This window comes from Chiloscyllium punctatum, chromosome 26 (assembly GCF_047496795.1).
Source record: "Chiloscyllium punctatum isolate Juve2018m chromosome 26, sChiPun1.3, whole genome shotgun sequence".
NCBI classification, from domain to species: domain Eukaryota; kingdom Metazoa; phylum Chordata; class Chondrichthyes; order Orectolobiformes; family Hemiscylliidae; genus Chiloscyllium; species Chiloscyllium punctatum.
In genome coordinates, this window is record NC_092764.1 from 54,066,126 (window position 1) to 54,087,516 (window position 21,391).

A 21,391-nucleotide genomic window follows, 5' to 3' on the forward strand; every position below is an offset into this window, starting at 1 on the left:
TATAACACTATTAGACAGGAGTTGGGAAATACAGACTGGGAGCAATTGTTCCACAGAAAGGGCACAGCAGACATGTGGAGACTTTTTAAGGAGTAGTTGTTGCGAATGATGCACAAATTTGCTCCTCGGAAGCAGGTAAGAAGGGGTAAGATTAAGGAACCTTGGATGGCGAGAACAGAGGAACTTCTCATCAAAAGGAAGAAGGCAGCTTATGTAAAGTGGAGGAAGCAAGGATCGCGCACAGCTTTAGAGGATGACAGGCTAGCTAGAAAGGAGCTCAGAACTGGACTGAGGAGATCCAGGAGGAGGCACGAAAAAGGTTTGGCAAGAAGGATTAGGGAGAACCCAAAGGCATTTTACTCGTACGTGAGGAATAACAGAATGATCAGGGAGAAGGTAGGTAGGGCTGATCAGGGGTAGCGTAGGGAATTTGTGCGTGGAGTCTGAGCAGATAGGGGAAGCCCTATGAGTTTTTTGCTTCAGTTTTCACCAAGGAAAGGGAACTTGTTGTAAATGAAAACTTAGAGGAGCTGGGATACAGTCTTGACCAGATCAAGATTGATGAAGCTGATGTGCTGGAAAGTTTTGGAAAACATTAAGATTGATAAGTCTCCAGGGCCAGACCAGATTTACCCTAGGCTGCTCCAGGAAGCAAGAAAGGAGGTTGCTAAGCCGCTGGCGATGATATTTACCTCCTCACTCTCCACAGGAGTCGTACGGGAGGATTGGAAGGAGGCAAATGTTGTTCCACTTTTCAAGAAGGGTAATAGGGAAATCCCTGGCAATTACAGACCAGTCAGTCTTACATCTGTGGTCAGCAAAGTTTTGGAAAGAGTTCTGAGGGACAGGATTTATGACTATTTGGCAAAGCATAGTGTAATTAAAGGCAGTCAGCATGGCTTTGTGAGGGGCAGGTCATGCCTCACAAATCTTATTGAGTTCTTGGACGTGGTGTCAAGACAGTTTGACGACAGTCGAACAGTAGATGTGGTGTATATGGACTTCAGCAAGGCATTTGATAAGGTTCCTCATGGTAGGCTCATTCATAAAGTCAGGAAGTATGGGATACAGGGAGATTTGGCTATCTGGATTCAGAATTGGCTGCCTGACAGAAGGCAGAGTGTGGTTGTAGATGGAAAGTATTCTGCCTAGAGGTCAGTATTGAGTGGGGTCCCGCAGGGCTCTGTTCTTGGGCCTCTGCTCTTCATGGTTTTTATAAATGACTTGGACAAGGAGGTGGAAGGGTGGGTTAGTAAATTTGCAGATGACAGAAAGGTTGGAGGTGGCTTTGATAGTATAGAGGGCTACTGCAGGCTGCAGCACGACATAGACAGGATGCAGAGCTGGGCTGAGAAATTGTAGATGGAGTTCAACCTGGATAAATGCAAAGTGATGCATTTTGGAAGGTCAAACTTGAATGCTGAATGTAGGATTAAAGACAGGATTCTTGGCAGTGTGGAGGAACAGAGGGATCTGGGTGTGCAAGTACATAGATACCTCAAAGCTGCCGCCCAAGTAGATAGGGTTGTTCAGAAAGCTTATGGTGTTTTGGCCTTCATTAACAGGGGGATCGAGTTTAAGAGCTGTGAGGTTTTGCTACAGCTCTACAAGTCCCTGGTGAGACCACACTTGGAATATTGTGTCCAGTTCTGGTCACCCTACTATAGAAAAGGTACGGAGGCTTTGGAGAGGGTGCAAAGAAGGTTTACCAGGATGCTGCCTGGACTGGAGGGCTTGCCTTATGAAGAAAGGTTGAATAGGCTCAGACTTTTTGCTCTGGAGAGAAGGAGGAAGAGAGGAGACCTGATCGAGGTTTACAAGAAAATGAGTGGACTAGATAGAGTCAATAGCCAGAGACTTTTTCCCAGGGCAGGATTGACTGGTACGAGGAGTCATAGTTTGAAGATATTAGGAGGAAGGTATAAAGGAGATGTCAGAGGTAGGTTCTTTACACAGAGAGTTGTGAATGCATAGAATGCGTTGCCAGCTGTGGTGGTGGAAGCAGAGTCACTGGGGACATTTAAGCGACTGCTGGACATGCACATGGATTGCAGTGAGTTGAGGGGGGCGTAGGTTAAGTTACTATATTTTACATTAGGATTAAATCTCGGCACAACATCGTGGGCCAAAGGGCCTGTTCTGTGCTGTACATTTCTCTGTTTTATGTTCTAACATTGGTGCAGTACTACACTCCAATGACACATTTAAGCTCCCTGTACAAGGCAGAATCAATTCAAGTCCAGCAAGTAACTACCTGCCTTGGCTCTGCTGAATGTAGGCCTATAGACAGAATGGCTACTCTGCAACAAGTTATTTCATGTCTGCCCGTACTGGGCCAGCGCCGAGCATCCCTAATCACCCCAAGGCAAATGACACACTGCAAGAGCAATATCATTCAACTCAACATTCATCAGTCATCATCATCCAGAAACACCTGTAATGAGCCTTACAGTGGAAAAGCCACAAAAGGAATGAATGCCTCAGTGACCACAAGCATAGCAGCTTATGTTACACATCACGCTGCACTGGGGAGGCGTGGAGAATGTTTTGAGAGTTACATTCTTTGCAACAGACTAGCTAAAACAGTAACTCTATCCAAAAAGCTCTGCATTACCAAACAACAGTGAGAACACCATTGAGGCAATGTACGAGCATAGATTGTGGAATTGGGGTTAATGGTCAGAAAGCAATGCTGGAATACACAGACTGGCATATCGCGATGGTCAGTGGATGGCCATCAGTCAAGTCATATATCACGACCTGCATGGACAGGGTAAATAGATAAGGTCTTTTCCCTGGGGTGGGAGAGTCCAAAAATAGAGACCATAGGTTTAGGGTGAGAGGGGAAAAAATTTAAAATGGTCCTAACTTTTTCCACACAGACAGTGGCGAGTGTATGGAAGGAGCTGCCAGAGGGAGAGGTGGAGACTGGTACAATTACAACATTTAAAAAGCATCTGGATGGGTATGTGAATAGGAAGCGTTTGGAGGGGTATGGGCCAAGTGGTGGCAAATGGGACTCGATTAATATCTGGATGGCATTGATGAGTTGAACAGAAGGGTCTGTTTCCGTGATATACATCTCTACGATCGTAAGACTCTATTTGAGGGTAGTGAGTGCAATGAAGATCCTTCATTTACCATAAAGATAAAAATGCCAATGACACGGCACTAAGTGAGAAAAGAATTGTTACAGAATAACTGAAACTGATTAAGTAAAAACATGGCAGATTGAATATTATGTGGAAAACTGTGAAAAACAGTTTCTTTGTTAGGAAAAACAGAAACATAGAATACTTCTCAAAAATTTAAAAACTGAGAAATGTTTGTATTTGGAGGAAAGTGAGTACCTTTTGACCAGTTAACAAACACAGCAAACCATTTGGATATCAAATGCTGTGTTAGCCTTTATAACAATTGGATTAGAGTATGAAAGACCTCTTGTTACGATTGTACAAGATCTTGGTGAGACTAAACCTGGAGAACACCGTACAGTTTTAGTCTCTTTATCTAAGAAACAATATATTTGCCTCAGATTCAAACTAAGGTTCCTCAGACAGATGGTTTGTTCAGAGTAGAGATGGAGCATTTCTCTGCGTTTCTTTAAGTTTGGAAGAGGGAGAGATGAACTCACCGAAACATTAGATTCCGAAGGAGCCTGACAGAGCAGATACTGAAATGATGTTTCCCTCAGCTGTGGAATTCAGAACCAGAGGTCAAAGAAAGAGTTATAAGCTCAGGACTGAGAGGAGGCGGCATTGCAGGACTCAAAAGGAATGTGACCGCTTGGAATTTTCTACCTCAAGGAGGTGTTGATGCTCACCTGCTGGATATACTTCAAACAGTTATCAGTAGATATTTGGATACTGAGGGAATCAAGAATGAGGCAATAGCGTGGAAAGGTGCTGACCTTATTGACTGGTGCAGCAAGCTCAAAAGGCCAAATTGGCTTATCCTGCTCCTACTTCCGATGCTTCCATGACCTGGGCGGGGAGGGAATAATTGACATTGGGGTTCGTGTTCCTGATCACTTCCCAGCAATCCTCACTGAAAGGACAGGAATTCTAGTGAGGACAGGCTCAACCTGCCCACATAGCGAGATAACCTGCTGATAGTTAATTTCTCACATGTGAGAAACTGTAGGCAAGTGTGACAAGGTGGTAACAGAGAAGAACTGCTGCCCGGACAATCACAATCCAATACAAAGACAAAATCTAAAAACGACAAAATAATCGCAAGAGTGAAAGATGAAATTGGAGAGTGACAGATGGAATTAGGCTGTAATCAATAGATAATATCAAATCACACAATTACAGCGAAGATGCTGAATGGTGAAATAAAACACATACACAGTGAGGATGTTTGCAATTTTGTCTTCGTAGAATCCCTAGTGTGGAAACAGGCCTTTCAGCTCAACAAGTCCACACCAATCCTCCAAACATTATGCCACCCAGACCCATTCCCCTACCCTATTACTCTACATTTACCCCTGACTAATGCACCTAACCTACACATCCCTGTACATTATGGACAATTTTGCAGGGCCAATCCACCTAACCAGCACATCTTTGGATTGTGGGAGGAAACTGGAGGAAACCCACGCAAACACAGGGAGAATGTGCAAACTCCTCATGGACCCAAGGCTGGAGTCAAACCCGGGTTCCTGGCAGTGTGAGGCAGCAGTGCTAACCACTGCGCCACCGGGCCACATATATAACCATTCAAGGAATGTCATACATTAAAATATGTAATAGATTTGTTCACTAAATGGCATGCTTTAACTCTTTAAACATAACAAATTGTTTTGCAGATCCAATTTATTTAAAAGATAGACCAAAGCAACAAACAGGAAAAGAACCAATGGTCTATCCAGACTTCCCTACAGCTTCCTGAATCACTATTCATGAAAGTCACTTCAGAAATAGCAATGAGGGAGGCAGTGCCATGGATTTCATTGATACACAGCTCCTCACGGGAAAAAAAAGAGTTCACAAAAAGGATAATACTTCAAAACAAGGTCAGTCCATTTATCATAGAAACCATATAGATTAATGCATGGAAAATTTTCAAATATTAGCACACAAGGTCCACTATGCGGTCATCAACTGCTGTCCCCTCCCCCCAGCCCCGTCATAGGTAGGATTAACCACATAAAGTAAATGAATAATCAGTCAGACAGAGCAAACAATTGCAAAGCAGAGCCAACAAACGGAAACATAACATTTACTGCATGTTTCCTGTCACAGTCCAGCTGGTGAGCAATCCAAGGCTGCAACAATGACGCACTTCACTAACAAATGGTGACTGTCAGGAGATAGGCTGATTGCTGGAGGATGGCTGACCTGTCAGGGCGGCACAACAAAGGAATCTGTCCACTTTAAAGCCTGTGCTCTGCAGACTGACCCGATTTCCACCCACTCCACTTCTTTCTTCTTTCCCATTTTCTCATCTGCTTTACAATGCAGGTCATTTCAGGATCTGATGAAATGGCGGCATCCTGGAATATTAATCTATCTTACTGTGTTTAAGATTTGCCACTTTTGCAGACAATGGAGTCAGAGAGCAGTTTGATTGATTCTCACATTCGAGACTCGAGCACATAACCCAGGTTGGCCAACTGGTGCAGTGCTGAGGGAGTGCCACAGTGTCAGTGCTGCTGCCTTTCAAGTGAAGCACCAAATAGAGGCCTGGTCTCCCCTCCCAGATACATGTAAAAATCCCAACGACACTAATTCAGAGTTCGCTTTGATGTCCTGATCAATAGCTATTCCTAAATCAACAACCAAAACAATGCCTGATCATCATAATTTTTAATGGGATCATGCTGTGCACATCGTGAATGCTGACTGACTTTGCAAAAGATGCCAAGCAAATGCAAGTCTTTCTTTCCCTCAGCCATATCTGGCTTGTTAATGCAGAGCTGCAATTATTCAGTTGCCAAGCATGGCTCTGTATCACACTGAAACAGCAAGGGGGCTTTATGCACCGAGTTCCAAGGTAGTCTACGTCTGGGAGCAGCCCCTTGAATCAAGATTTCGACCAGAAATGTTGAGGCCTACCAACATCTGCAAATGTGTTCCTAACCTCAGATGAGGCTAGGGAATGATAGCAAGTGGGTGAAATTGCAAAGAAATATGGTGGGGAGATGAGACCAGTTAACTGTATAGGCTGGTTGGTGGTAGTGTGTTGCAGTCCCCACTCAGGGAGACTATATTACTTTAGCAACATGCCCTCTGACAGGTACATTGTGGTGTGGAGCTATGAATAGTGATGGTATAAGCTCCAATATTCTTTCCACAATCCGGCTGAACAGGAATCTCTGTTGTTATTGAGATGTGAAAGAAGGATTTTGCAGATTGATGTTCAATCTTTTTGGCAGCATCATGAATGTACCTTTGTCAGCCACCAAGTGTTAAGGTGGGGTTTGAACCAACAGTTTCTGGTTCGGAGGAGGGTGCTATCCACTGCCTACAACACGGTCGTGAGGCTGTTACACATATGGAGATGTCCCATGAGATTCCACAGCCATACAATTGCAAGGTAGACTGGGCTTGATGGAGATGGCTTTGAATTGCCCAATATCTCATCCATTCTTGATGGACCCTACAGTTTTCTTCTTATTCAGATTTCTCACAGCAATTGGCTTGTTGGATTATTTCAGAAGGCAGTTAAGAATCAATTCCATCGTTCTGGGAAGGAGTCACACATAAAGTCGGAAAGACAAGGATGGCAGATATCCTTCCCTAAAGGACATGAGTGAATCAGGCAGGTATTAATGCCTGCCAATGCAGTCGCTTATTGATTTTTTATTTTAATTAAGTTTAAAAAGCTAGAATGGGAACTAAACCTTGGGAGTACTGGGTTACAAATCCAGTAGCATTACAATGGAGCTACCATTCCTGAACTCTGTCAGATTGTGTTATTGCTTAAAACGGGCATGGTATCATTACCACAGATGTTCAGAACTGCCCAATCCATGGCCAAGGAAGATAAAGATTCCATATTGATTAGTCGTGGTTCATTTCACAAAAGAACCTCACTGTGCTTCCATTCTCTGGACTTTAATAGGTGGGTAGGCCCTCTCTTTTATTAAATAAACTTAATTCATCAACCTCTTGGTGGTCTGGTGAATAGCTAAATCCAAATAATCCAATCAATCACTTGTCAGCCCCAAAAGTAAATAGGCGGCATTGTAAATTAAACAGTTCTTAGAAAGCTTTTCTAGTTGAGCATATTTCATCAGAGCCTGCATAATCCGTGTAGTTGCCAGTCTAGAAAAGGCTCTGGTGTATAACCAGAATTAAAATGACATCTCCCACATGGAGTGTTGACCAGACCAATCACTGGGATGTGGAATGTGTAAGGGACAGTCGTTGTTCTTAATTGAAGTCTTAAATCAGCCAGAGCATGAATGGTAGCAGGAATCAAATTACAATCAGAGGTCACAGTGAGGTCATGGGGGGGGGGGGCTATTGATATTAAAATGAAGTAGAATTATGCACACAGTTTGACTGCCCAAACCTCATTCAAGTTAACAACGAAAAAAAAAGAGTCCTCCAGGCTACTTTAGAAACCATTGTAAACAGTGGTTGTGGCACCACTTGATGGTGCTCCATCACTGCATCATGCTGTTCAGTCTGCATTAGCCAGCAGCTCCACAAGAAAGCAGACAGTGTCTAAAGACAGTAAGCAGAACCAAAACAAAAGCTGGTAAAGACGTGTTATTTCCCAATTTTTAATTTAATGTTCCCCTACTATGATAGGAAGTAGGAGCAGCATCTTCTGGGGATTGGATATTTTACGTGGTGCTCTTTTTGTTGATGGTTGAAGAGACTGAACTCAGAAAAGGCTAATTCTGCTGTCAGTGCCCTGCACAGGATGGCCCTCTGGGCCAGTGCCCTGCACAAGGCAGCCCACTGTATGGTTAGGAGGTTTCCTATTTAGCACTAGCACCTACTGTCAAGCTCCTGCAGACTCTGATCATTATCAGCCAACAGTTAACGGCATCATTGCCCTCCATTGTTGGAAAGTATGAAAAGTTAGTATTTGGACGCTTCACATCATAGTTACAAAATGTCCTTCAAGTGTCTTTGGGATCAGACTATCTGCTCATACAGAATATCCTGGGGAATATGACCATCTTCCATCCCAATGATGGCCCATGCAGCCAGCTGCAGGACAAACAGCAGCAAGGTTCACCCTTCACTGGATTATGATCAATCCGAGAACTGGTCAGAGCTTTTCAAATGCATCTAACTCCTGTCTGTACTTGTGTTCTCAGGCCCCATTACCTCTTTGTTAGCCCTGCCCAAAGAACCCAACCAACTAATGTGGAGGCCTTTGAGTTTGGAACTCACTGTTGACAGATACCAAGCAATGAACAGCAGAAAACATCAGTCTTTTCCTGTTGAGTAACTGGTGTAAATGGGGGCTGAAAGGGTTAATACAAGAGATGGCATAAGCATCACCCACTATGATGCTGGGTGGATTTGTGGGCAGCAGAGTTTGGAGTGAGGTCTAACATTCAGACCTTCGCCAGGTCTCTGTAATGATGTCTACCATATCAGGGAAGGCAGTTGTATCTTAGTAATGTCACTGGAATAATAACTCAGAACCCCAGGCTAATGTTCTTAGGAGATGGGTGTGAGTCCCATTTTGGCAGAATTCAATAAAATTCTAGAATAAATGTCTGGCCTAATGAAAACCCATCTAATGGCCTTTAAGGAAGGCATCTGCCATCCTTACCTGCTCTGTCTACATGTGACTCCAGGCCTACAGTGAAGTGGTTGACTCCTAACTGCCCCCTGGGTAATTAGGGATAGATTACAAATGCTGGTCGAGCCAAAGGCACCCTCATCCCATGAACAAATATTGAAAGTAATCTGTAACTAACATGCAATAAACTATATCTTGTTAATGACAAGAGACGGGTTTAGTTAAGACAGGAAGTGGCTTTCCTCAAGGAGGCAGCAAGAACTGCAGATGCTGGAAGTCAGAGCCAACAAAATGTGGAGCTGGAGAGACCCAGCAGGTCAGGCAGCATCCGAGGAGCAGGAAAGTCGATGTTTCGGGTCAGGACACTTCATCAGTGGTTTCTCCTCTACCACACTAGACTGGGTAGGCCTTCTCTTCTTTGACATTTAAAGAGGATGGTAGCAGCAATGTCCATTATGAGCAGCAGTTCTCAGTGTGTGTCCAGTGGCAGGCCCATGGAACAGTAATTAAGAAGGCCATCAATTAAACAGACAATGTCCACATAGTGAATATATTTTGAAAAAAATGTGCAACTGAATTCTATGACAAACACACACGCGCGAACCTCCGGCCTATCTCAGACAGAGAGTGCCTTTCAGATCCAAGCTGTCAGATTTACCAGTACAGCTATAGTTGCTTGATACCACTTTCCTGGAGGTACTAAATCCTCAGGTGTGATGATTAGGGCTGCAAAATGTCCCGGGCTGTCTTCAGAATCTCCAGGGATGGATGAGTTAGCATCCAGGCATGCCAACTGGCATTAGGGTCAGTGGGTCCGCGTACTGTTACTTATTGTACAAGAGCTACTGGGTCTCATCTCCCAGCCCATTAGTAATATGCTGTGCTTCCCTGGTGCTCTGCGAACAGATTCTCAGCCATTCCTTGCATCCCATTTCATGAAGCTGTGTGGAATTTCCTTTCAGTTAGATCCTTATTGCTACTGTAACTTCAAGTAACACACTTCCAATGGGCAGAGTGGATTCAGATACATAGAAACACCAGGCCTCAGCTGGGAAACATTTCAACTCTCTGACTAAGGACTGCCGGCAATTGGGAAACAAAACGTGAGAGAAATAGACTTTATTTAAAAAGTAATCCCAAAAAGCCAATGCTGCAAATTGGTCACTGACTGGTGAACTACGTAGCGTGCCACAGCCAAAGGTTCAATTTGGAGTTGATTTTAAACTCTCCACACTGAACTGCATATTTTCTGTTCTGCTCATTATAAAAGTTTAAAATGAAAATAATAATCTAATGAAACCAACCAAAGATGTCCTCCACAGATGCAAAAACAAATTTCAGTGGATGCTGGAAATCTGAAACAAAATTGGAAAGTGGGACAGTCCTGTTGATAAGAGAGTTCTGGTGAAGGATTAACAACCTGAAATGTTGACTCTGAGTTCATCAGGCAGCACTCAGAGAGGGAGGGAGAGAGAGAGAGAGAGAGAGAAAAAACAATGTTTTCAGTCTCGTGTTGCTTCTATGAGGTTCTCTACAAATGATGCCACTCTGCTGAGCCAAAACTAAAGACTTCTGAAAGATGTAAAAGTGGAGGTAGAAAAGGATCCTGTCACAATGTCCCATTCTCCTGAAATGGGAGCATTGCCAGAGATTTGGAGCTTTGCAAGTGGGACATCCCTATTCAAAAATAAAGAATAAACCCAGCAATTGCAGGCAGTTCAGCCTAAAATCATGACACAGAAATAATTAATTGTCACTTTAAACAAAACATTTTGGCTGTCATTTATCAACACATATTTTTCAAACACAAATGATATTTGACTAACTAGATTGAGTGTATTTATGAGTAACAGAGCTGTTTGATGGCATTAGCACTATTGCCTTTGATTAGAAGGAATTTCAAAGGACATTTTGACATAGTAGCAAAACGAAAGCCCACAGAAAGAAAGTGGTGGGGGCCAGGGTACAATATTAACTAAAATGAATAAAGCAAGGAGTTGTGGTGAACAGCTGTTTCTCCAGAATGAAATAAAAGGATACAGTGGTGTCCTCTAGGGGTTGATGTTAGGATCACTGCTCTTTTTGAAACATGTTAAGTGCCCTGGGCTTGGAGATATTGAGCAGAATTTTAATGATAAGAAACCCAAAAACACTGAGCAGAATGGAAACAGGCTACAGGAGGACGACTTTAACAGGCTGATTAAATTAATAAACCTGTGGCAAGTGCAGTTTAACACAATAGCGTCAAGGGATAAATATCGGTGAGGAGAGGCAATGTTTAAACATTTAGATTTTATTGTCACATGTACACACATACAGGAGTACAGTGAAAAGTGTACAAACTCACCATTCCCAGTGCCATCTTAGATACAACAGCTACCTAGGTACAAAAAAGTTAGGTACAACGTAGTAAAAGAAACAAACTTTTAAAAAGTTGAACATTACCTTCAAGTAGAAAATTAAAGAAATAAGAAAGAAAGAACTTGAACAAGATTGTATTAATAAAGAGTTGCACAGCAGAAAGATCTGCCAGCACTGCGTTAACTCCAACATTAAATAAACTCTACAATGTGTATTGGTCAACGTGTTTCAATTTCAAACCATCAACTTTGAGAAAGGTCTTCAGTGTTGTAACTTCATATGTACACTGAAAATACTGGAGTAATGAAACATTCAATTCAGAAGAATGCAAAACACCTAGAAATTATGGCCAGTGTCACGTGATCCAAATTTTCACGATCTGACACCATGTGATCAAGTGTCAAGGTACAATCTGATACGGCAATCTAATGATGACAATTCTTCTCTCCACACAAAATTCTACAGGTTATGAAAAGACAGTGCCTTCACTATCATATATCAAAATTTGTAGATGACACAAAAATACATGATATTGTAAGTAGTGCAGAAAGAGGATAAATGTTGCAAAGCAATACATCTTGGTTAAATAAATGGAATTAATTTGCCAAGTTTTGTCCAAGTTAGACAGACTGTGTGTTCATCCACATTGGACTGAAGAAACAAAACAGTGTATCCTAGATCACACCAGTCCAACCTTTTTGCTACAGGTGCCACATTTGGGAATTTTTCTCACTCAACAGGGGAGGTGATGCATGTTCAAAGCATGCTTTGAACATGGAGATTTGCTGGCGGACAAGAGGGCAGGGTAGGGACAGGCTGTTGATGAACAGTGCTTTAGGGTCTGTCAGTCAGTTATTGACCAGTGGGGCCTGAGCCAGAAACCTATGAGTGGGAGGTAGAGAGTGCATGCTGTGTTTGTCATAAACATCGATGCTGAGTCAGAGGAGGGTACCACTCAGGCCAGGGAACAAACATGTCTCCGGATATAGCTGACAAGTGTCACCTGCTGATCTGAAATAGGAAAGAGAGGCCGCAGTGATAGGTGGAGGAAAAGGAAGAAACAAACCTGGGCTACAAGGAAGCAGGAGTACAAGTGAGAGGGTTGGGATGAGGACACCGTACAATGTGTTTGCCATCACCTAAGGTGATGCACCAGGCAGAGGTGTCTCAACTTGCCCCAGTTGCCTGTGCATTTATCAGGAGGAATGCTGGGATAACTCACAAAAGTTGGCTCGTCCACTGAACCCTTGGTAATGGGACCACATTCATTAAGCATTTGTATAGAGTCCAGTTGATGGATGAGGTGGAAAGCTTTGTTGGCCAGAACGTGACCTATTTGTTGGACAACCTTGCTATAAATGATGAAAAACTGGAGCTGCGCAGCTAGAAGAAACCTTGGGAGTCCAGACATATAGATTATTAAAATGTCATGAACAGGCACACAAAATAATCAAAAGTGAAATGATGGCCTCTGTGTCCATATAACATCTGAGCAACGCCCTCTTCAAACACCAGCTGCCCTATCAACCATAGTGAGTATAGACCCAATGTTGGACAGTTTAATCACCAGGACCCACACTCCAGAACAGCAGGGCAGGTGGTCTTTGATGAGATAGGGCAGGTGGGATGCCCGGATTCTCACACAATCCTCCTGCTGTTGGTGTTTAGTCTCCACCTGGACCCATCAGAAAAGCTCAAAGTGGAATAGAGGCTCAATAAACATTGAGGAGGCAGGAGACTGCAAAAGGATTTGGACAGGTTAGGAGAGTGGGCAAAGAAGTGGCAGATGGAGTACAACATGGGAAAGTGTGAGGTCATGCACTTTGGTAGGAAGAATAGAGGCATGGACTGTTTTCGAAATGGGGAGAAAATTCAGATGTCTGAAGTACAAAGAGACTTGGGAATTCTTGTCCCAATTCTCTCCAGGTAAACTTGCAATTTGCATTTACCTTCCTAACTGCTGACTCAATGATGGCATTTATTTTGAGAGGAGTTGAATACAAAAGCAGGGCTGCACTTTTGAAGCTTTATAAGGGTCTGGTCAGACCACATTTGGAGTATTGTGTGCAGTTTTGGGCCCCATATCTCAGAAAGGATGTACTGGCCCTGGAGCATGTTCAGAGGAGGTTTGAGAGAATGGTCCCAGGAGTGAAAGGCTGAACATATGAGGAACGTTTGAGCACTCTGGGTCTATGCTCAATGGCGTTCCAAAGGACAAGTGGGGATCTAATTGAAACTTACAGAATACTGAATGGCCTGGACAGAGTAGATGTTGGGAAGACGTTTCCATTGATCAGAGAGACTAGGGCCTGAGGGCACAGCCTTAGAGTAAAGGGAAGACCTTTTAGAACAGAGATGAGGAGAAACTTCTTCAGCCAAAGAGTGGTGAATCTATAGAATTCATTCCACAGATGGCTGTGGAGGCCAAGTCATTGAGTATATTTAAGATTCAGATAGATAGGTTCATGAGTATCAAGGGGATCAAGGGTTACGGGAAGAAAGCAAGAGAATAGGTTTGAGAAATGTACCAGCCACGATTGAATGGTGGAGCAGATTCAATGGGCTGAATGGCCTAATTTAGCTCCTATGTCTTATGATTCTTCAGTTTGAACAATCCAGGGTAGCAGATGCTCATAAGTCAGTGGCATGCCGCATTTTTTTCAGGTAAACTTTGAGGATGCCCTTGGAGCATTTACTCTTGGTAACCACTTGCCCTGACAAAGCTTGAGGTAGAGAGCTAAGACCATCTGCTCCTGGTTAGTTCTTTGAGAAGGTGACCAAACAGGTAGATGAGAGTAAACCGGTTGTTATGGTGTATATGGATTTCAGCAAGGCGTTTGATAAGGTTCTCCACAGTAGGCTATTGTACTAAACGCGGAGGAATGGGATTGCGGGAGACATAGCAGTTTGGGTCAGTAATTGGCTTGCTGAAAGAAAACAGAGGGTGGTGATTGATGGGAAATGTTCATCCTAGAGTCCAGTTACCAGTGGGTGTACCGCAAAGGTTGGTGTTGGGTCCACTGCTGTCCATCATTTATTTTTATAAACGACCTGGATGAGGGCGAAGAAGGGTGCGTTAGTAAATTTGCAGACGACACGAAGGTCGGTGGAGTTGTGGATAGTGACGAAGGATGTAGTAGGTTACAGAGAGACATAGATAAGCTGCGGAGCTGCGCTGAGAGGTGACAAATGGAGTTTAATGCAGACAAGTGTGAGGTGATTCACTTTGGTTTGAGTAACTGGAATGCAAAGTACTGGGCTAATGGTAAGATTCTTGGTAGTGTAGATGAGCAGAGAGATCTCGGTGTTCATGTACACAGATCCTTGCCACCCAGGTTGACAGGGTTGTTAAGAAGGCATACAGTGTTCTGGCTTTTATTAATAGAGGGATTGAGTTTCAGAACCATGAGGTTATGTTACAGCTGTACAAAACTCTGGTGTGGCCGCACTTGGGAGTACTGAGTACAGTTCTGCTCACCGCATTATAAGAAGGACATGGAAGCTTTGGAAAGGGTGCAGAGGAGATTTACTGGGATGTTGCCTGGTATGGAAGGAATGTCTTACGAGTAAAGGCTGAGGGACTTGAGGCTGTTTTCGTTAGAGAGGAGGAGATTGGGAGGTGACTTATTAGAGACATATAGGGGGATCTAAGATGGCAGCAATCTTAGAAGATCACACTGCAGAGCTTTGCATCGCAGCAGGAGCAGGATAGTCCTTTAACCCACCCAACCCAGGTCATCAGGATTTCTTGGGGCGTTGGAAAGATTATGGAGCCCCAAGAAACATTTAAAAATTGACTTACCTGTATTTTCAGCTGTCCAGAAATGCCTAAAAAAAGAGGAGGAGCATCTGAGGCCGGGCCTGCAGCTCAGCCTCAGAGCAGATTACTTTTCAGGACCTGGTGAACCAGCTCTCGAAATCTCACGAGATGTTGGGGAAACAGATTGAAGAGAAGATGGCTCCAGCCTCTCTCGTGCTGCAGAAGCATGAGCAGCAGCTGGGAGACCTGGAGAAGAGGACGGATGAGGTGGAGCACAGGGTCACAGTGGTGGAAGCTGATGCCAGTTCATTCAAGGAAGAGATCCAAGCCCTGAAGACACAGCTTCGTAATTTGCGTGACCAAGTGGATGATCTCGAAAACAGGGGCAGGAGAAAAAACATTCGGATCATCCGTCTGCCTGAGGGTAAGGAAGGTGAGTGGCCTGCAGAATTTGTTGAAGATTGGCTTCCGAAATTCCTTGACTTGGAGACTGGCATGAGAGGATTGAAGATAGAAAGAGCTCACCTGGTTGTAGCACAGATGTCGGGTCTGGGTCAACACCCTCGTCCTTTCCTGGTATGGTTCCATAATTACCGGGATAAGGAGAGTGTCATGGAGGCTTCCAGACTCCAGGGGAAGAATCCAAAGGCCCTAATTTACGAGGGGTCTAAGATCATGTTTTTTCAGGACTTTCCAGCGACAGTGATCCAGAAACGAAAATCGTATGATGGTGTCAAGAGAAGACTGAAGGAGCTTAGGATTCAGTACTCCCTGAGATATCCGGCAGTGCTTCGGATCACCTTAGGTGGATCCATGCATCTCTTTGATACATCGGAGAAGGCAAGAGACTTTGTGGACAAACTAACCTAAGTTAAACAATTGTAGTATGTATAAATATTGTTGCTTGTGTATGTGTTTATCATTCTGTAAAAGAAATGGAGGAAATCCAGTTGGAGCTTTGTTTTCCCCTTTTTTTCCACTCTATTGATAATAATTTGGTTCAAACTATGTCTGGCGATGGTTAAGATGTACATTTTAAGTTTTTAAGTTAGGACATACCAAAGGATGGGTGGGGTATTTATTCCCCCTTTTTTATGAAAGAATTTTTAAAATTCATATTGATATTCTATGGGGTGTTTATTCTTTTTAGCTTGGGCTTGTGATGCAGCTCTAGCTGGGAGAAGTGAAGGCGGTTGAGATGGTTAGGTGCTTATTTATGGACAGTTCGGGATGGGTAGTTGCCCCCTCCGGGCAGGGGGTGAGTTCCCCTACTCAGCGCTATTGGCGCTTTGTATGTTGATTTGTTTTCTGATTTTTGTTGTTTTTTATTTTTAATAATTTTTGTATGTTTGTTAAATGTAGTGGTTTTAGTTTATGTAGTTTTTATATTTGGTGGATCATGCGACACTAAGGCCTCTGCCTGAGTGTAAGGAAGATGAGCAGCCTGCGGAATTTGTTGAAGATTGGCTTCCAAAATTCCTTGACTTGGGTGGTTCAGGTTCCTCCTCTCTGGAATTTAAACGTAATTGCAGAAGACTATGGCTAATGATTTGATTAAATGGTGTACCTGGAATATCAAGGGAAGTCACTCACTAATTAAGAGGAAGAAGGTACTCTTGAGTCTTAGAAAGAAGGTGGATATTGCTTTGTTAGAGGAGACACATTTGGATGACAAGGAGCATCTGAAATTACAACAGAATGGCTTTGACCAAGTTTAGTTTTCATCATTTAATACCAAAAGTAGGGGATTGGCTATATTGGTTCGGAAAAATCTCTCATTTAAATTGTTGGAATGTGTTAAAGACACATATGGGAGGTTTGTAATTCTTAAAGCCTTGATAAATGGGGAAGAATATGGCATTTTAAATGTTTATTGTCCCCCAGCTCATCCTCTTAAATTCTTGGTAGATGTTTTTTCTAAACTGATGTCTCAAGTCTCAGCACATCATTATAGGGGGAGATTTTAACTGCCTCATGGACCCCACAGTAGACAGGTTGCCTAAAAGTCCCTCGATACCCTTGGCACAAACTCAACAGTTATTGGGTTTGTGTGGGGAATTAGGATTGGTGGATGTCTGGAGGTGTCTCCACCCTACAGGTAGGGATTTCACATTTTTCTCCAATCCGCACAGATGTCACACGAGGATTGATTTTTTTCTGACCCCTGCGGTAACCCTGGATCTGGTGGCATCCTGTACGTTTGGTAATATTGTCATCTCTGATCATGCTCCAGTGTACCTCATGGTTAAGATTAAGGATGTTACAGTGGATTCAAGGTACTGGCGAATGGACCCCTTTATTCTCATGAACAGCAAGTTTGTGGAGTATTTCTCTAGGGAATTTCGGGCATTCCTAGACATCAACATAGGCTCGGTTGATAGCTCATCTGTTCTCTGGGAAACTGCCAAAGCTTAAGCCAGAGGGTTAGTTATTTCATATTCCACAAGTAGGAAGCGGCAGAAGTGTGAGCAGCAACGTCTCCTTGAAGCACGGTTGAAGGCAGCTGAGAAGGCCTATTTTGACAGACCCTCGTTGGTCAAACTACAGAGGATTATGGTACTGCGATCTGCACTAAATTCCATGCTCATGCAGACGGCAAAGAAGGAGCTGGCTCTTGCAAAGTAAAGGTTATACGAGCATGGTGACAAGCCAGGCAAATACTTAGCACACCTTGCCAGAAAGAGAAGTGCCCCACAAAACATTACAGCGATTAGGGAAGGGTCTGGGAACCTAACGTGTGATTCTAAAAAGATTAATGTGGTGTTCCAGAGATTCTACTCTAAATTAGATCAGTCTGAGAACTGTGAGGAGGGGCAGGCCAAAATGGAATCCTTTTTTAGAGATCTGAAGCTCCCGGGTGTGATTCCCGAACAACAGTCCTTTCTCAACGGCCCATTATCAGAGCAAGAAGTGCAGGAAGCTATGAGGCAGCTTCAGAGTGGAAAGGCGCCCAGTCCTGATGGACTCCCCAGTGAATTCTATTAGGAATTTAAGTATACTGTCAGGCCCGATGCTGAATATGTTTAATGATTCATGCAGTCATGATTGTTTCCCACCATCTCTGAGAGAGGCCAATATTTCACTTATCCTTAAAAAAAGGGAAGGATCCGGAAGACTGTGCTTCATACAGGCCCATCTCGCTCTTAAATGTGGATTTTAAGATCCTTTCTAAGGCTCTTGCGTTAAGACTGTGTTACCTTCTATTGTTAAAGAGGATCAGACGGGCTTCATAAAGGGTCACAGAACCTCCAATAACGTTAGGAGGCTGCTTAATGTAATTCAAGCATGCCGACAGCAGTCAATACAGGGATTGGTGATTTCTTTAGATGCAGAGAAGGCATTTGACCAAGTTGAGTGGCTGTACCTTTTCTATACTCTAGACCGGTTTGGTCTGGGCGAGGTTTTCCTAAGATGGGTAAAGGTTCTCTACAGTGCATCTCTCGCTGTGGTCATTACCAACGGGGTACGATCAAGCAATTTTAATATTTCTAGGGGCAGCCAGCAGGGCTGTCCCCTTTCACCATTACTTTTTACGTTGGTGATTGAACCGTTTGCAGAGGCCATTCGTGGGGATCTCAATATATCAGCTCCAGAAGTGGGGTCAAAATTACATAAGATCTCGCTGTATGCAGATGATGTTCTAATTTTCTTGACAAATCCAGCAGTCTCAGCGTCTTGCCTGATGCAATACATTCACGCGTTTGGCGCTTTTTCAGGGTATAAGATTAATTTTGCTAAATCAGAGGCTATGCCTATGGGTGGTCTTACGAAAGAGTTGACTCTTGAGAGTGACTATAGATTCCCATTTAGGTGGTCACAGGGGGATTTTGTGTATTTGGGCATATTCATTACTCCAGTTCTGGATTGGCTGTTCAAAGCCAATTTTACTCAATTATTTGAAAAAATTAAACAAAATCTCCAAAGATGGGAGGCACTTCCAGTCTCATGGTTGGGTCGGATAGCGCTTATTAAAATGAATATTCTCCCTTGTTTGCAACAACCTATATGGATGCTCCCCCTGATTTTCAATAAACAAACACTCAGGAGACTGAATGGTTGGTTCAGCTCCTTTATCTGGCATCATAAACAGCCCCTCATTAAATTAGCCAAACTGCAGTTGCCTCACAGATTTGGGGGGGGAGCAGACCTTCCAGACAATAAAAATTACCAGTTAAGCTCGCTTTTGACCTACGTGAGTGATTGGGTTTGTGGGGACCCTCTTTCGATATGGCTAGATATCAAAGCCTCCCAGGCAAGGTGCTCCCTTACCAGTTTGCTGTTTTTGGACAAGGTGAGGACAGTTGGGGAATATTGCCATAACCCAATAGTCATCAATACTGTTAAAGCATGGAGGGCAATTCAGCAGAGGGAAGGTAATATTGGCAAAAAATCTTTGTTTACACCTTTAGTGGGTATGCCGAGTTTTCAACCAGGTATGATAGATTCAGGATTTAAATGTTGGGCAGCTAGGGGTATATCTTTCATGGGTGATTTATTTGAGGGAGATGTAATGATGTCCTTCGATCAGTTGGTACAGAAGTACGAGTTACCTAATAGAGACCTCTTTAGTTTTTTTCAAGTTAGGGATATTATTCAAAAAAAAAAGGACCACACTTTTGACTGATCCCTACAAATCTGACATAGAAAGAGGGGTACGAAGGGCTAAGAGTACACTCTCTGTCAGTTTTCTATATCACCAACTGGGGGGTGCCACCTCAGATGAGTCTGGTCGACTCTGCAAGATGTGGGAAAGAGAACTGGGTGTTGAAGTTTCTTCAGAGGCATGGGAGGATATTTGGGACAATGCAAGGAAGATATCAATTTGCAATAGGACCCATGCTTTACAGTTGAAGATTCTCCACAGGGTCCACTTAGCCCCAGACCGTTTGTCAAAATTTAAACCAGGGGTATCTTCAGCATGTCCCAAGTGCAAGGTCTGAACGGGCACTCTTACCCATTGTCTTTGGTCTTGTGACAGGCTTCAAACATATTGGAGCGCTGCAGTGGGTGTAATGGAGAGGATTTTAGGTGTAGGGGTGGAGAAGGACCCTATTTTGCTCCTTTTGGGCCTACCCATTGTATTTCCTGCAAACTCGCATAAGGCAAAACTTTTCAATATTCTTACATTCTGTGCAAGGAAGAATATCTTGCTCGGTTGGATATCAAAAAAACCCCCCAGGCCTGTCAGGCTGGCGGAAGATTGTTATGGAGCATATTCCCCTGGATTTTCTCACAAATATGGTACACCACAAAACTGAGAATTTTTACAAGACATGGCAACCCTTTTTGAAATACCTGGACACAGATTTATCTGCCACACTAACAAGGACTTCTATACAGCCGCAACGATTGTGTTTCATGAGTCCAATATCCAGGGAGGAGGAACTGGGAATGTATGAGTGTTGTGTTTGGCTGGGCTGAGTTATTACTATTTATTGGTTTGTTGTTAGGTATTTATTTAGTTAGTTAAATAGCTAGTTTTGTTTTTTTTTTAAATGTTATACTTCTCTGTATATGTTTATACATTCGTATAGGAGGGTGGGCTGGGGAATTTGTTTTTATTATTTGGGTTTGGTTTTGTACTATTTTTGTACTGTTTTGAATTGCATTGTTTTGTATTTGTTGTAATAGATTGTAAGAAAAAATAGAGACATAAAAGATAATCAGAAGGTTAGATAGGGTGGACAGGGACAGCGTTTTTCCAAGTATGGTGACGGCGAGCACGAGGGGGCATAGCTTTAAATTAAGGGGTAATAGATATAGGACAGATGTCAGAGGTAGTTTCTTTACTCAGAGAGTAGTAAGAGTATGGAATGCTTTACCTGCAACGGTAGTAGATTCGCCAACTTTAAGAACATTTAAGTCTCATTGGACAAGCATATGGATATACATGGAATAGTGTAGGTTACATGGGCTTCAGATTGGTATGACAGGTCAGCGCAACATTGAGGGCTGAAGGGCCTGTACTGCGCTGTAATGTTCTATGTTCTAAGTACGTGCTCAAATGTGAGGATCTCCTACAGGACTAGCCTGGAATGTGAGCATAGGCTGCCCATAGCCATTAAAAATCACACAAAACCAGGTTATAGTCCATAGGATTTATTTGGAAGTTCTAGCTTTTGGAGCACTGTTCCTTCATCAAATAAACCTGTTGGAGTTTGACATGGTGTTGAGTGATTTTTAACGTTGTACACCCCAGTCCAACACTGGCTCCTCCACATCATATTGCCACTAAGCTCATGGTGAATAAACAACCATTTGATCAAGTGAGTGCTTTCAGCTTAGAAACCTACTGTAGTCTTCAGTCAACAACTTTGTGGTAGAGCAGGACGATGGTGCACATGAGGAGGAGAATTCTGAGGAGTACACTGTTGGCAAGAGATCATAAGGCAGCTGGGGGAGCCTACAGAGATGAAGGGAGGGTTGAACTCAAAGGCTTAGGGGAGGTACTCCTTGGCTCAGTATCTAGCTATCATTTTGTTCATTTTCAGCCAGATTGTCAGAGTACAACGTGCATTCAGCCCACAGTATCAGCCTCCAATGGATGTCCAATGG

At 43.3% G+C, this 21,391-nt stretch overlaps 1 protein-coding gene across 1 annotated transcript in view; it reads right to left on the minus strand.

The window, feature by feature from the left end:
• Nucleotides 1-21,391, minus strand: part of bcar1 (BCAR1 scaffold protein, Cas family member) — a 250,812-nt gene that overhangs the window by 176,829 nt on the left and 52,592 nt on the right. The window lies entirely within an intron of this gene.